The sequence below is a fragment of the Olea europaea genome, unplaced genomic scaffold (assembly GCF_002742605.1).
Source record: "Olea europaea var. sylvestris unplaced genomic scaffold, O_europaea_v1 scaffold262, whole genome shotgun sequence".
NCBI lineage: Eukaryota > Viridiplantae > Streptophyta > Magnoliopsida > Lamiales > Oleaceae > Olea > Olea europaea.
The window spans coordinates 756387-771865 of record NW_019244532.1 but is presented as its reverse complement, the minus strand read 5'-3'; positions in this window follow the sequence as shown (position 1 = coordinate 771865).

The following is a 15479-nucleotide window of genomic DNA, read 5'->3' as shown; positions in this document are numbered from 1 at the left end:
CCAACAATGTTTTCTATTTTGCTCTTCATTTTGCTTTTCTCAAGAAACATTAATTGATTTCTCCTTACATTTTATTTAACATAATTTCTATATGTAAATGGCTATTTAATTTGACTTTGGTTTGAATAGTTTAGAAAGTAGGGTATTGTAATAATTATTGTACATTAAGAACTTTCTATTTTAAAAAATTAAAATAAAAAATCTCTTGGAGCTTATTTTTAGGGATTGGCTCTTTAAAAGAAAAAGAATTTTGTGTTTTAAAAAATCTTTTGGAAATTCTCTAACAATCTTAATAGAAAGAGATAATTAAAATCTAGATAATTGCAAAAATTTAAATAATTACTAATTAAATCTAGATAATTATTAAAACTAAAAGATAGTGATGAAAATTAAATCCCTAAGTTCAAAATTAATTCGAAATAAACAGAGTTAAAGAATTTTATTTTATAGATGAATACTAATTAAACATAATTCAAAATTCATTGGTCTCTCCCCGATAATTTTATGTAGCATTTTGCACACTATGGGTACTAGTCGATCTGTAGGGATATAACTTATAAGGACCTCCTTATGCTTTTAATGAAGTCATCCCAACGGGGACCAACCTGAAAAGGTGGAAGATCACAATGACGGATTTTGTGTGCATTGGAGGACTATGAATTCTATTAAAACATAAGCTAACTAAACTTGTTTCAAGGATTTTTTTTATAAGAGTAATACTATTTAGCATTATTAGTGTCAAGTACCAGTTTAAATGGTAACTGCATCACATTAAATGATAAATTCACTTAAATGTAATATCATATTATTCATTTAATTGAAAATATCACGTGTGACTACCTAAAATTGTGTTCCAATATCGATAGCATTATTCTTTTTATAACCTCTCCATGAGATGCAATTCGTATGAGGTTTTCTCACAAGTCATCGCCAAGGTCATCCCAGCTTAGGGAATAGTGCTGTTTCATTGGGGTCTCATCGTAGAAGCCAAGAGCATCAACCAAATTTGTTCGCAGGAGAAATTTCAAATGGAAGCCACCTCCTTTTGACACTTTCAAACTCAATGTTGATGCTTCAATGTAGGAATTGAAAAAGATTGAGTTTTCTACCAAAATTTTATCAAACCCTTTCACAAATGTACATAAATCCTCCATGTTGAAATCAAAGAGAAAATTAGAAGCGAAAGCATACCTTGATCCATAGATGTGATTGCTTAAACGGGTTATGATCTTCCAATTAATACGCAGTTTCTTAGAAAATTCTTCTTTGTTGATTGGAATGTAGAGATATATAATCTCACGTTCAATTGGGAACTATGACCCATGATAAATAATTGCATTAAGTAGTTATTATCTTTCAGTTGTCTTAAATTAGCCCCTCATCAATTTAAAATAACCCTTCTGGTCTCTACAATTTATTTCCATGATAGTTAATACTCATTAGTCAAAAATTAACTTTAATAGATTACTTTATTAAATAAGCTTTAAAATAATACAACACATTTTAATATAAATACGTGTGGTCTCATACGTAGGAATTTTTTTCCAACAATCTCCCATTAGACCATACATGTAATTTTACAAATATGCACAGTCTTATGAGCTCAAAATTTTGCTATCATTATTAAGGGTATTTCCAAACTTTCTCGTCCATTAGTTGTATTGATGTAGGATCAAAACGATTTTTGTCACATTTAGCGTGACTGAATTAAACAATGGTCACGTACGCCTATACAACCAAATGACATAGATCAATCATGGGTGCGTAGCATGGAAATTATATGTTATGGGATCCAAACATGTTTATTTCCTACTGTTCCCAACCTTATTTCTTGAGTTAGACAAATACTAAACATAATAACATAGTAGAATAAACGGAATACTTTATTTCTGTACAGAAAAATATCCAAGTACACAAATGTGTCCAAAAACTAAACACAAAGCAATGAGAATACAAATTCCAACTAAAATATGATATCCTCAAGAAACATTACACCCATACGGGCAGTGTACTCATAAAAAACCCTGGGTCGCAATCCCTTAGTAAGCAAATTTGTAATCATGGAGCTTGTCTCAATGTACACTATAGAAATCTGTCTGCTCTGTAGTCTTTCCTTCACAATCAAGAACTTAATATCAATGTGTTTTGACTTAGATAAGCTCCTGTTGTTATTGGAATACAGAATTGCTAAGTTATTGTCACATTATAAATTTAGTGGTCTTTCTATGCCATTCAGAATGCGCAGCCTGGTGACAAAATTTTGTAGCCAAATTCCATGGTTGGATGCCTTATAACATGCTACAAATTCTATTGCCATTGTAGGATAAGCTATGAGTGTCTGCTTGGCACTCTTCTAGGAAATAGCTCCTCCATCTAGCAAATAGATATAACTTGATGTGGATCTCCTACTGTCTCGAAATTTAGCAAAATCAGAATTGGAGTACCCAATGATCTCTAGCTGTTCCGATCTACTATATGTGAGCATGTAATCCTTTGTTCTCTTTAAATACTTCATAACCCTTTTAACTGTCTTCTAATGATCCATCCTAGGAGTGCTTAAATGGCTACCTAGCATTCCAATTATGAATGCATGTTTGGACATGTACAAATTTGAGCATACATTAGACTCCCAATAGCTAATGCATAGTGAATCTTCTGCATTTCCTTAATTTCAAGGTCATTTTGCTAGCATTGTTTGAGACTAATTTCCCTCCCTTAGCAACAGGGGTGTCACCTAGTTTACAGTTTTGTATGCCAAACCTCTTAAGCACTTTATTGATATAGATCTTTTGTAACAATCTAAGAATACCTCAAGAGAAATCCCGATGTATCTAAATCTCTAATACAAAAGAGGTATCACCAAGATCATTCATCTCAAAATTCATTGATAAAAATCTCTTGGTTTCGTGCAACATATCTATATCATTAGTGGTAAGCAATATGTCATTAATATACAAAATCAGAAAAATATGCTTATTCCTACTGAACTTGTGATACACACAATCATCAACGACATTCATCTCAAAACCAAATGAGCTAATTACTTGATGAAATTTGTAGGACCATTGAAGTGAAGCTTGCTTGAGCCCATAGATAGATTTCTTTAATTTGCAAATCATATTCTTCAAGTCTCCTGACACGAAGTTTTCTGGTTGCACCATATAGATCGTCTCATCAATGTTACCATTGAAAAACTTCGTCTTAACATCCATCTGATGTAACTCAAGGTCAAAGTGTGCAACAAGTGCCATAATTATCCTGAAAGAGCCTTTCGTTGAAACTTTAGAGAAAGTCTCTTTGAAATCGATGCCTTCCTTTTAGGTAAAACCTTTAACCATAAGATGGGCCTTATATCTTTCCACATTACCTTTTGAATCCCTTTTGGTTTTAAAAATTCATTTGCAACCAATGGATTTCACAACTTCAGGTAACAGGACAAGATCTCAAACTTTATTGTCTTGCATAGACTTATACTTCTCATTCATGACATCAGTCCACTTTTGAGAGTTAGAACCCTGCATGGCCTAACAGAAATTAATTGGATCATCTTCCACCATTCCATTATTTTCCTCATGTTCTTGGAGAAATGCTATAAAATCATCCGCAATAGCATTTTTCCTTTCTCTCGTGGATCTCTTTAATGGTATTGGTTCTTGAGGTTGTTAAGTTTGTACTTTTGGAATCATTGCCTCATTTTGAATGGGAGGTTCTTCAACATTATCTTGTTGAGGTTTTGAATACATTTCTTGATCAATAATAGGTATAGAAACATGTACATTGTCAAAAGCAATGTAAGAATCAAAACCGATCCTTCATCAACTTCTTCTTCAAAGATAATTCTCTAACCTTATTTCTCCCCCAAACTCAACATCCTCAAAGAATGCTGCAATTTTTGTTTCAAAAATTGACTTTAAGTATGGGATCATAAAATTTATAGCTCCTAGATTGCTCAGAATAACCAATATAATAGTTGCTCACTGTTTTGGAGTCCAATTTTTTTTTATGTGGCCTATAAGGCCTAGCCTTGATTCGACATTCCCAAATGTAAAAATGCTTTATACTGGGCTTTCTACCTGTCCAAAGCTCATAAGGTATTTTGGTAGCAGCCTTAGTTGGTAACCTGTTCATAATACAACCTGCGGTCTTTAATGCCTCTCCCCAGTGTGATATTGGTATGGTGGAATGACTATTCACACTTCTTATCAGTCATTAAGAGTCATGTTTCGTCTTTCAACTATACTATTCGTGCTAAACGATCCTAGTATAGTGTATTGTGGGACAATTCCACATTCCTCTAGGAATTTAGCAAACAGTCCTAGACATTGTTTACCTGAAGTGACATATCTGCTTTAGTACTAACCACCACGGTCAGACCTAATGCTCTTTATCCTTTTGTTGAGTTGATTTTCAACCTCAATTTTAAAAGCTTTAAACATATCTAGTGACTCTGACTTTTCATGTCTAAGTTATAGGTACCCATAACGTGATTAATCGTCTATGAACAATATAAAATATTGTTAACCATTTCAATAAGCCGTAGGGAATGGTCCACAAATATCTGTGTGTATCAATTCTAAGACATCTGACGTTCTGTTACCACCTAGTAATCTTTTTTTGGTCTATTTTCCCTTGATACAATCAACACATACATCAAAATTCGTGAAGTCATGGGAATTCGAAAATACCATCTGACAAAAGTCGTTTAACTCTCAAAAGTCGTTTAACTCTAGCTATTGAGATATGACCAAGCGCTTGTGCCATAATTTTGTTGAATTCTCTTTATTTAATTTATGTTTTATACCACGTGATTCCACATGCAAAGTTTCATTATATGATGCAATAATATCAAATAAATACAAGTTATCATATATACATAATGAACCAGTACCAATAACAGTGAAATTTAATGAATGCTAAATTGATTGTTTCCAAATGAATAATAATATCCAGATTTGTCCAACGAAGAAATAGAAATCAAATTCCATCTAAAAGATGGTACAACAAAAATATCTTTCCAATCCAAATAATGACAAGTTAATAACAACCTAAAAGTACCTATTACATCAACTTCCACTGATTTGCCATCTCCCAAATAGATGTATCTTTCACCATCATTTGGCTTTCAATAACTCGGGCGGTCCTACATAGAAACACTTATGTGAGTAGTAACACCAGAATCTAACCACCAAGCGTTCTAGGTACTGAAGCTAAATATTCTCAAAATAGACCAAAGCAAGAATTGTACATTTCTTCGCACGCCAAGCGTGATATCTGGTACAGTCCTTCTTCACATGTCCAGTTTTGTTGCAAAAGAAACAAGTCACTTTATCTTCCTTCTGTTTCTTTTGTGCTGAACCTTTAAGAACAGCATCATATTCCTTTTTTTTTCTTGCCATTATCCTTAGAAGTGCTTACCAAGTGAGTGCTTTAAGTTCTTTCTTGCTTCAACCTTTCTTCCCCTTGCACACAATATGAAATAAGCTCATTTAGAGACCATTTCTTCTTCTGTCAGTTATAATTGACAGAATTGTGCAGGAAGCAATATCAATACCAAATGTACGAGCAAGTCATAGACAACTCAATCTTTAGCCTTTTAAATTTTGAATCAATGTGAGACATCTCCATGATGTACTCCCTTATGTTTCCCTAGAAAAATTAATATGTTCTCTTTCCAATCCTTGAAATTTGTCACATTAACAATGGGAATAGAAATAGTAGTAGCAGATGAATTAGCTGTACGGAGAACAAAATAAACAATTAACCATGCTCATATTATTATCCACATGTAATAATCAATAAACTCAAATAATGGTAAGTCTCATTTCAAGATACCGAGTGCAACATTAATATCAAGTCATTGGATAGTAATATTAATTGCAAATGGTACTCTTGGTGTAGTGATCAAACATTGACAATTAACTCTTGTCAAATAATAAACCCATATTTGTATTGATTTATTATTCACATGGAAGCCTTATAATTGTCATACATTCACCACCACAAGTGTATGCAATCCGACAAAATATTAACCTTCCTTTGAGTCGGCTAATACCTGCATGAACAAGCACACACACAAACATCTAAAATCTCAAACAAATCAATCTACACAAGAGAGGTCACTTTGGTGACATATTGTTTCAATAAGTTTATTTAAAATGTTGACAATCTTAATTTATCATAAATGATTTACCATAATATTTGAATTTGATTGTCCATTTGAAAACTTTAGGGACCTAAGGGTTAATAATTCAAGACTTTTAAGGGTGAAAATTTTGAAATTTAAAACTTTGGGGGCAATTTGAATTAATTATAAACATTGAGGGCTTCAATTGTAAAATTCAAAACTTTAATGGCCCAAATTCCTATGGCTAGCACTGCTACTTGTACATTGCTGCATTTTTCATGCTGCTGCAAAATGCAGCAGCCTCTGTAGCACTGATGGCGTTGCTACGTTGCAGTCGTCGCGCGACCAGATCCAGTTGTTTTTAAATTTATTTATTTGAAACCCAAAAAATCCATGAACCAAATTTCAAAAGATTTTAATCCAAATCTAGGAAGATAACCAAGAATGATATTCCAAAGGGTTTTCAAGTTCAACAAAACTGGATCCGAAATTGTCAAATCTGAAAACATTAGAAAATTTTGAAAGAACCAAATTTTATATAATAACATGATAGAAGATCAAATTGTTAAAACCTTTATACTTACAATTTCTTACAGATTCAACAGTGGAGTGGCTCTGATATCACTTGTAGGAATTGAAAGGAATTGAGTTTTCTACCAAAATTTTTTTATCAAACCCTTTCAAAAATGTATATAAATCCTCCATGTTGAAATCAAAGAGAAGATTAGAAGTGAAAGCATATCTTGATCCATAGATGTGATTGCTTGAACGGATTATGATCTTCCAATTGATACGAAGTTTCTTAGAAAATTCTTCTCTGTTGATGGGGATCCAGAGAGATAGAATCTCACGTTCAATTAGGAACTATGACTCATGATAAATAACTAAATTAAGTAGTTATTATCTTTCGGTTACCTTAAATTGGCCCCTCATCAATTTAAAATAACATTTCTGGTTTCTATACTTTATTTCCATGACATTTACTACCCATCGGTCCAAAATTAACTTTAATGGATCACTTTATTGACTAAGTTTTAAAATAGTACAACATTTTTTAATATAAATACATGTGTAGCCTCATACGTTGGAATTTTTTTCAACATTCAGTTCGTGGTGAAGAGAGTTCCTTTACAATATGGAAATAATTTGGGACATGTCTTAGTGATTGGCTCTCAATCCACGAAAATCAATGGAGATTCAAGGTTGAAGATGCAAAGGATGGAGTCTAGTGCTTTAAATTATTGAATTAAAAATGTCTGCCTCCATGCATGCATCGAGTAAGTGCCTATAGCTTCTCTTTTACATTAGATTACTTCACTTTTGGTGAAAACTGGTAGTGACACGTGTAGCATCATTCCTCTAGAGGGAAACACGGCTATGTACGCCATCGCCTCATTTGCTATTTCTAATTTATCATTTCACTCATGGACTAATTGTATGCCATATTTTTTGAGCCCAATTGTTACTCAGGATATTACATAATGAATATGGTTACTGTTTGCTAGGGAGAAAAACAAGTTCACAGATCAATATCACAGTATTTTCCATTACATGTTTTTTTCCTTTTTGTTCATAATTATTTCAACTAACATTTCACACAATCAAAGTAAAATATCAATGCCCTACTCTATTATTATTATTATTATTATTATTATTATTATTATTATTATTATTATTATTATTATTATTACTATTATTGAGCATACAAGTCCATATTTTACACACACACATATATGTATTTGTGTATGGTACACGAAATTGAAAAAGATTGGACATCGATTCACTTTCTTAATTAAATATTGTGTATTATTGTCCATTTTTCTTATTAAATATTGCACATTATTGTCCCATTGCTATACTATGTGTTTTATTTTATCAATGAATTAACAAAAGGAGCCTGGGTGATTGCTAAAAGGAGAATTTACTCTCCACATTTATGTAATCAAAAAAGAGATGAAAAATAATTTACCAGGCTTCATTCAAACGGAAAAATATCATTTCCTTTTTTTTTGGCTCGACTCTTGTATAGAATTGATTCTCGAGCACCCTTTTAACCTAAGTAAGGTCATCAAAAATAGGAATGAAGCATTATATTACATAGAAGAGATCTAGCAGTAGGCAAAAAGCGAATTAACACAAGAATGGAAGTTGCAAAGCTCGGATTCAAGTTTCATGGCCAAGAAATTAAAGTTTCAAGTTCTTCCTCTTATTATTTGATTCGGGTGATGTCTTTGTTATTCTTATTGTGTAATTTACATTAAAATATGTAAGGCTAAACTTCATAGTGTATTGGATGATGATGAGACCATTGGATGTTTTTTCTAATTTATGGACAAGTAGTTGGTTATTAGGATAATTACAATAATCAATATCTCTTTTGTGTTACCACATTGAATTTGATAGAAAATTTATAAATTATAATTAGATTTTATTTCTCGTGGGATGATACAGATAATTCATTTTATATTACTTATCAATAGATCTTGAGATTGGAAGAACCTTCAGACAACGTAAAAGAGAATAGAGAGAACAAAGGATATGGCTGAAATCGAAATCGAAAACAAGTTCAAAATCCACTTCCATTATCTCAGATAGTTTGACAAAGGGCTATAACCAATAAAGATGAAATCTTAATTAGAGATTATATGAATCCAATGCCTACAACTGTGTAATCTATTATCATTTGTCCATCACTTAGAGAGGCTAACTACCACTTTCAATCGAATGTCATCAACCTTTGCAAAATCATCAGGTTTTTCAAGAAAGATATATAAAATCCACACGAACACGTACAAGCTTTTCTGATATTGTGTGAAGTTATTAGTCACGAGGGGATGTCAGCAGATGTCTTCCGAATGTGTTTATTCCTTCATACTTTGAAGGATGGCAGAAGAGAATGGCTCCACTCCTCACATGTCGGGAAATGATATGGGGAAAAAGTTTTCTATAAAGTTCTTCCTACCATCTCGAATTCGTCAAATTCAGAATGAAGTCCACACTTTTAAGCAGAAAGACCTCGAGAGCTTTTCAAAAGCATGGGAGAGGTTTAAGGACTTGTTTAGAAAGTATCCTAATCTTGGCATTCCTAAGTAAGCTTAGGTATTCATTTTTTTACTATAGAGTACATCCAGAATATCGCAATATGAAAGATGCTTCAGCGAAGGTTCAGTGATGAAGATAAGACCTCGAGAGCTTTTCAAAAGCATGGGAGAGGTTTAAGGACTTGTTTAGAAATTATCCTAATCTTGGCATTCCTAAGTAAGCTTAGGTATTCATTTTTTTACTATAGAGTACATCCAGAATATCACAATATGAAATATGCTTCATCGAAGGTTCAGTGATGAAGATAAGTATTGATGAGGCCCATGATCTACATGAGACGATTACGAAATTTTAAGCTATGTGGCTAATCGACTGGGATATTCCCAAGAAATCAATAGGAATTGATAACATTGATGCAGTGACTACACTAGATGTACAAATGGAAGTGATTACAAAAAAAATTAGATAACTTATCTCCGTTTGTAAACATAGTACGCTAACAGACACCGATTTGTAAAGATTGTGGAGAAAATCATACAAATGCCAGTTGTCCTTTAGCTTTTACTCATATAGTTCAGTCTGAAGAGGTAGCTATACATAGAATTTTCAGAGGCAATAAAACAATCCTCACTCCAACACGTATAATTCAGGTTGGAGGGATCATCCCAACTTTTCATGGGCTAATAATATAGATCACGAAAATCAAATTCAGGGCAATCTACCAAGGTTTCAGAAGAAAAAAGAGAAGAGATCATCTTTTGAGGGTCTACTTGTCAAGTACATTACAAAGATAATTATTACAATTCGAAATTAATAGGCCTCTATAAAAATCTGGGAAATCGTATGGGGTAGAAAACTGGTACACTATCCAACAGAAAATAGGGCAACATGCCAAGTGACAAAGAGAAGAACCCACGGGATTAGGTGTTAGCCATCAAAGCTATAGAGAGTGATATACTCTGTATGCCATCAATCAAACTTGCGCCATGTGAACAAAATTATGTGCCGCCTATTTCATTTCCTCAAAGGCTTCGAAAGTAAATAATAGAGGAACGGGTTCAGGTAATCACCACAAGAAATGGAGTTCAATTTCCAGACATTAGCACAAAAATTAAAGAGACTGAGGATAATCACATGCCAACCATGGGCAATGAACATGTGGGCTAGTTTGAAGAATCAATAGATTTAATCAGTAAAGGCATTCAGACAGGCCACAAGTTAAGACGACTGTCCCTGTCAATACACTTACACCAGCAGTCCCATTTCCTCAAATGTTGCAAAATAACAAGATGAAAAAATAGTTTGCAAAATTCTTTGATGCCCTTGGAAAGCTACAAATTAACATTCCATTCATTGACACAATCAAGCAAATTTCTAACTATTCCAATTTTTTTTTGAAAGAGATATTAACTAAGAAGAAAAAATTGCCAGAACATGAAACAGTAGCATTATCTAAAAGGGCAATGCAATTCTACAACATGAGCTCCCTCCTAAACTGAAAGATACAGAAAGTTTCACTTTACCTTGCTCTATAGAAATTTTCACACAATATTAATGCTTTAATTAATTCTGGAGCAAGTATTAATCTGGTTCACTTGAATATTTATAGAAAATTAGGATTCTAGGATCCAAAGGAAACTTCAATAACTCTATAGTTAGCAGACAAATCAATCAAATATCCTTAAGCGATGGTAGAAGATATGTTCATCAAAGTTTGAGATTTCGTCTTTTCAATTGACGCCATACTCCATTGATTTTAGAAAGACTATTCCTATCAAGTTGCCGCGCTTTATTGGATTTTGAAAAGTGTGAGATAATCTTGAGGGTGGAAAACAAACAACAAAGATTTACATGACCACTCCACTCAAGCAACCATCATACCTCGAAAAGTACAAGAAGATTAACAATGACATAAATGATGACTATGCAAGTCCTCGCAACAAAAAAAGAGTTGGCTGACTAGTTTGGAATGATATAAATCAATATGGGAGCTCTAAAAATTGGAAGGTCAAGGATGAAGCCATTAGACGGTCGAAAATCTCCTTTTCAAGTCACCAAGTGTAGCCAAAAAAACAAAGTCAAACTAATAATTATAAAGAAGCATATATTGGGAGGCAACTCAATTTTCTTCCCTTTTATTTATTCTACTTTCTAGATAGTATGATGTGTGATTTATTTATTTTTATTTCATAATATGGAGTCAGGTATAATTATCCTTACATAATTATATATAAAAAATGTGAACAATAACTTGCCGTAGCAACCCACAACCATGACATATCGTCGTTCCCTTTCCCATTTCCTACTTTGTCCCTGGATCTTCTTGTTAGTTATGATGTGTGTTTAGCTTAATATTGATTGTTTTGTGTTATTATGTCACTGAGGATTGAATTTTATTCATTTTACATAAACATGACAACTTAAAAACGCTCAAACCAACACTAGTCAAGGGAACGAAAGCTGTCAAGCAGACCATCTAGACCAAGCCCTCATGTTATTTTAGCCACCATCTTCAGATTGACTATGAGAGTCTTCATATTCCCTCTTTGCCCTTTTTTGTACACTTGTTGTCATATTTTCATAAATAAAGGACAATGTGTGTTTTAAATTTGGGATGGGATATTTTCATTGATTATGCATGTTTCTACTACGTTTCTGTGCTTATATAGGTCAGATAGTTTTACCGACAATGATGTATTTATTAAATCGTGTGTTAGACTAAAAATGCTAGAAAAAAAAAAGAATGTTAGGTTAATTGATTGATGCTTATTTATGTAAAATTTGATCTTAACTTGCGCAAATGATTTGTATTTTGCATCGTGAGCGAGTGCTTTGGTATATTAGATGTAATAGGTGCATATAGTGGTTGAAACTGAGAAAAGCAACTATTATCAAACCATTTTTAGGATAGTTTAAAGATGGTTGAACTAGTATAGAGAAACATTGAGATAAATAGGAATTCCTTGTGTGAAACTGCTGTGTGCATTGTCTAAATCTATCATGATTCATGAGTGAAAGCTACCATATAAAAAAATCACCATTAGGACACCTATTGAAAATCATAGAAAGAAAACTCAAAAGGGAATAAAGTTAGTGCATGAAACAAAATAAGCACATCATAATTAAAAAAGTAAGTGCATGAAACAGAATAGGCACTACATACTTTGATCAAGCTTCGACACTTGTTCAAAAGAATTAGACATTTAATGAGAGATCATCAGCCTAGTTAAGTTTTAGGGGTTAAAGCAGCCAAAAATATAGAAGATTCCTTGTTTATTGAAGTGTTAACTTGCTGCTAGTAAAATCTACCCAAACTAGAGGTGGTGATGATTATGACCATCTAAAATTCAATCTAGGATCACATCTTGAGAAAATGAGTAAAAAAAAAAAAAAACACAAGTTTAAAGGTGTGTATATCACAAGTGAAGAAAGAGACATGTAACCATTAAGGGTCGGGATTTGAACCAAGCATGAATTTATAATATTCTACATGAATCTTCACACACACACACACACACACACACACACATATCAAGTTTTCAGTTGGATCTATGTGATTTTGAAGCTATCTTTGTTGAATAAGGTTATATTTTGCTTGAAGACAAACAAGTATTTAAGTTTGGAGATGTCTTATAAGTGTATGTTATACATTATTTATTCCTTTAAATTAGGATATTTGTTGGATGTTTTAATGAATCATGACTTAATTTTATGTATATTGTGCCATTGTTTGAGCTCCATTCTTTAAAAAATATATTTTTTAAAACTCATTTTCAACCACATATTTTCCCGTAAAATAATATTACAAGTATATCAAGCAGAATTTTTTTACTTTTTAACCACATATTCTCCAAAAAAAAACACTATTCCAAAATACATGTTCTCCAAAAAATTATTTTTAATTGAGTCTAAATATGGAATATGTTTGTTAGGTAAAGATCGATGAAATTGATGGAATTGAAGAAAATGAACAACAGAAGGACAAAATTGCAAGAAATTTAAAGTTCAGGGACTAAAGCACAAATAACAAAAAGTTGTGACGGACCTCATAACTTAGATTCCAGTATGTTAAGAGTCAATTGGATGAGAGTAGAAGACAACGGAATGAAAAATAATCAAGGAGGATCAAAATGCATCTGTGGAAAAGTTCAGAGACCAAATTGCACATTTGGTCCCAACCATTGCACCATGAACACACATGAGCCTAAAGACCACACGTGCACAAGGTGGTCTTCTACAAAAACTGACACTTAGTAGCATGTACAGTGCACGGGCATGGCATATAATCATGTGCATGCATGGCTTCCTCCGGAAAGAAAAATCATGATTCCTTTTTTTGTTTGACTCTCATATGGAATGATTTTCCAGCACCCTCTTAACCTAAGCAAGGCCGTCAACAACAAGGAATTAAGCATTATATCTCATAGAAGACGTTTAGCAAGAGGTAAGAAGCGAATTAACACAAGAATTGAAGTTGCAAAACTCGGATTCAAGTTTCAAGAATTGAAGTTTCATGTTTATCCTCTTATTATTTGATTCGGGTGATGTCTTTTCAATTTTTATTGTGTAATTTAAATTTAATTATGCTGGGCTAAACTTCATAGTGCATTGGATGATGATGAGAACATTGGATGTTTATTTCTAATTTATGGACAAGTAGTTAGTTATTTCTTGTGTTCTTGATTGATTATGCAGGCTTTTATCATTATTTGATTGATTGCCTTCAAATAGATAATTTGTTACTCGCTATAGTGTTGAAAAACACACTATAAGTCTAGAACACTACATAATTGACACATGGATCATAGGTCTTTGGAATAACATTTGTAGCGTATGCAATCTCATCAGATAGCCCTATGATTGAATGCATATATTTGCATATAAATTCGAACTAGGGACAGAATAGGGGCATTCTTAGAATAGGCTTGATTTATCTTGGAAAAGAAAGTCAAACAACATAAAATTATCGATTGTCACGAGCGCTTGAATTAAACTAAACTACATAGGTAGAGATTTGGAAATAAATGCCAATAGGTGAATTTTGAAATCCAATACATTCATTCCATAATTTAATAAAAATCACCGCATTTTACATATTTTGTAGCACAACTTGGGACAATTACAGTGATCAATATCTCTTTGCGTTACTACATCGAATCCAATAGAAAACTAATACAGTACAGTTAGATTTTATTTATAGTGGAATGATACACGTAACTCATCATGTATACTTGTCAATGATCTCGTATACTTACGGGGTTTACTCGAACATAATATAATGGTAAAGATTAAAGGAGATCAAGTTAATTTCAGCAACTTTCAATCAAAAGCCCTACACGTCACCATTAAATTCTAATATCGGCGTAGATCGCATTAACTAGTACGTTGCATCAGATGAAAATATGTTCAATGCATCTATAAAGGCATAGTTATCACACACATTTTTTTTTCATACTTGTTCCATTTTTATAAGCATTAATTGATGTATTTTTGGATTTTGTTGATGCTTTTTTTTAGGGTAATTAACACAAAACATACTTATCTTTCAATGTTATTGTGTAAAACATTCATACCTTTCATTTTTTGGCACTTCACCCTTACATTCACTTTTTATTGCGAAAATCATCCTTTTCATCAAATTTTTCGTGTAAAATGAGACAAAATACCCCCATTTAAATAAAATAATAAAAAAGAAAAGAAAAGTTAAAGAATAAATTGCAATCATACTCCCAAACTTTTTAAAAAGTACAAATGAATCCAAAGAAATTATTAAAAGGGTTATTAGCACAAAATGTCCTAACTTTTATTATTATTATGCAAAACGTCCCTACCTACATTTTTAACATTTTCACCCTTATTTCATATTTCATTGTGAAAATCGTTATTTTCATCCATTTTCTCAATTAAAAGCTGTAAAATAACAAATATACACTTTTCTTTAAATAACAAAAATAAATATAAATATAAAATTGCAACTATATTTCCAAAATTTTCAAAAAAAAGTACAAATAAATAATTTGTACTTTTTTGAAAAATTTGCGAGTATAGTTGCAATTTGCTCTTTATTTTTCTTGTTTTTATTTTTGTTTACTTAAAGATGAGTGTATATTTGTCATTTTATAGTTTTTAATTGAGAAAATGGGTGAGAATAATGATTTTTGCAATGAAATATAAAGATAATGGTGAAAATGTCAAACAATGAAAAATATGGACGTTTTGCACAATAATAATGAAAGATATGGACTTTTTATGTTAATTTTCCTTTTAATAATTTATTTGAACTCATTTGCACTTTTTAAAAAAGATTAGGAGT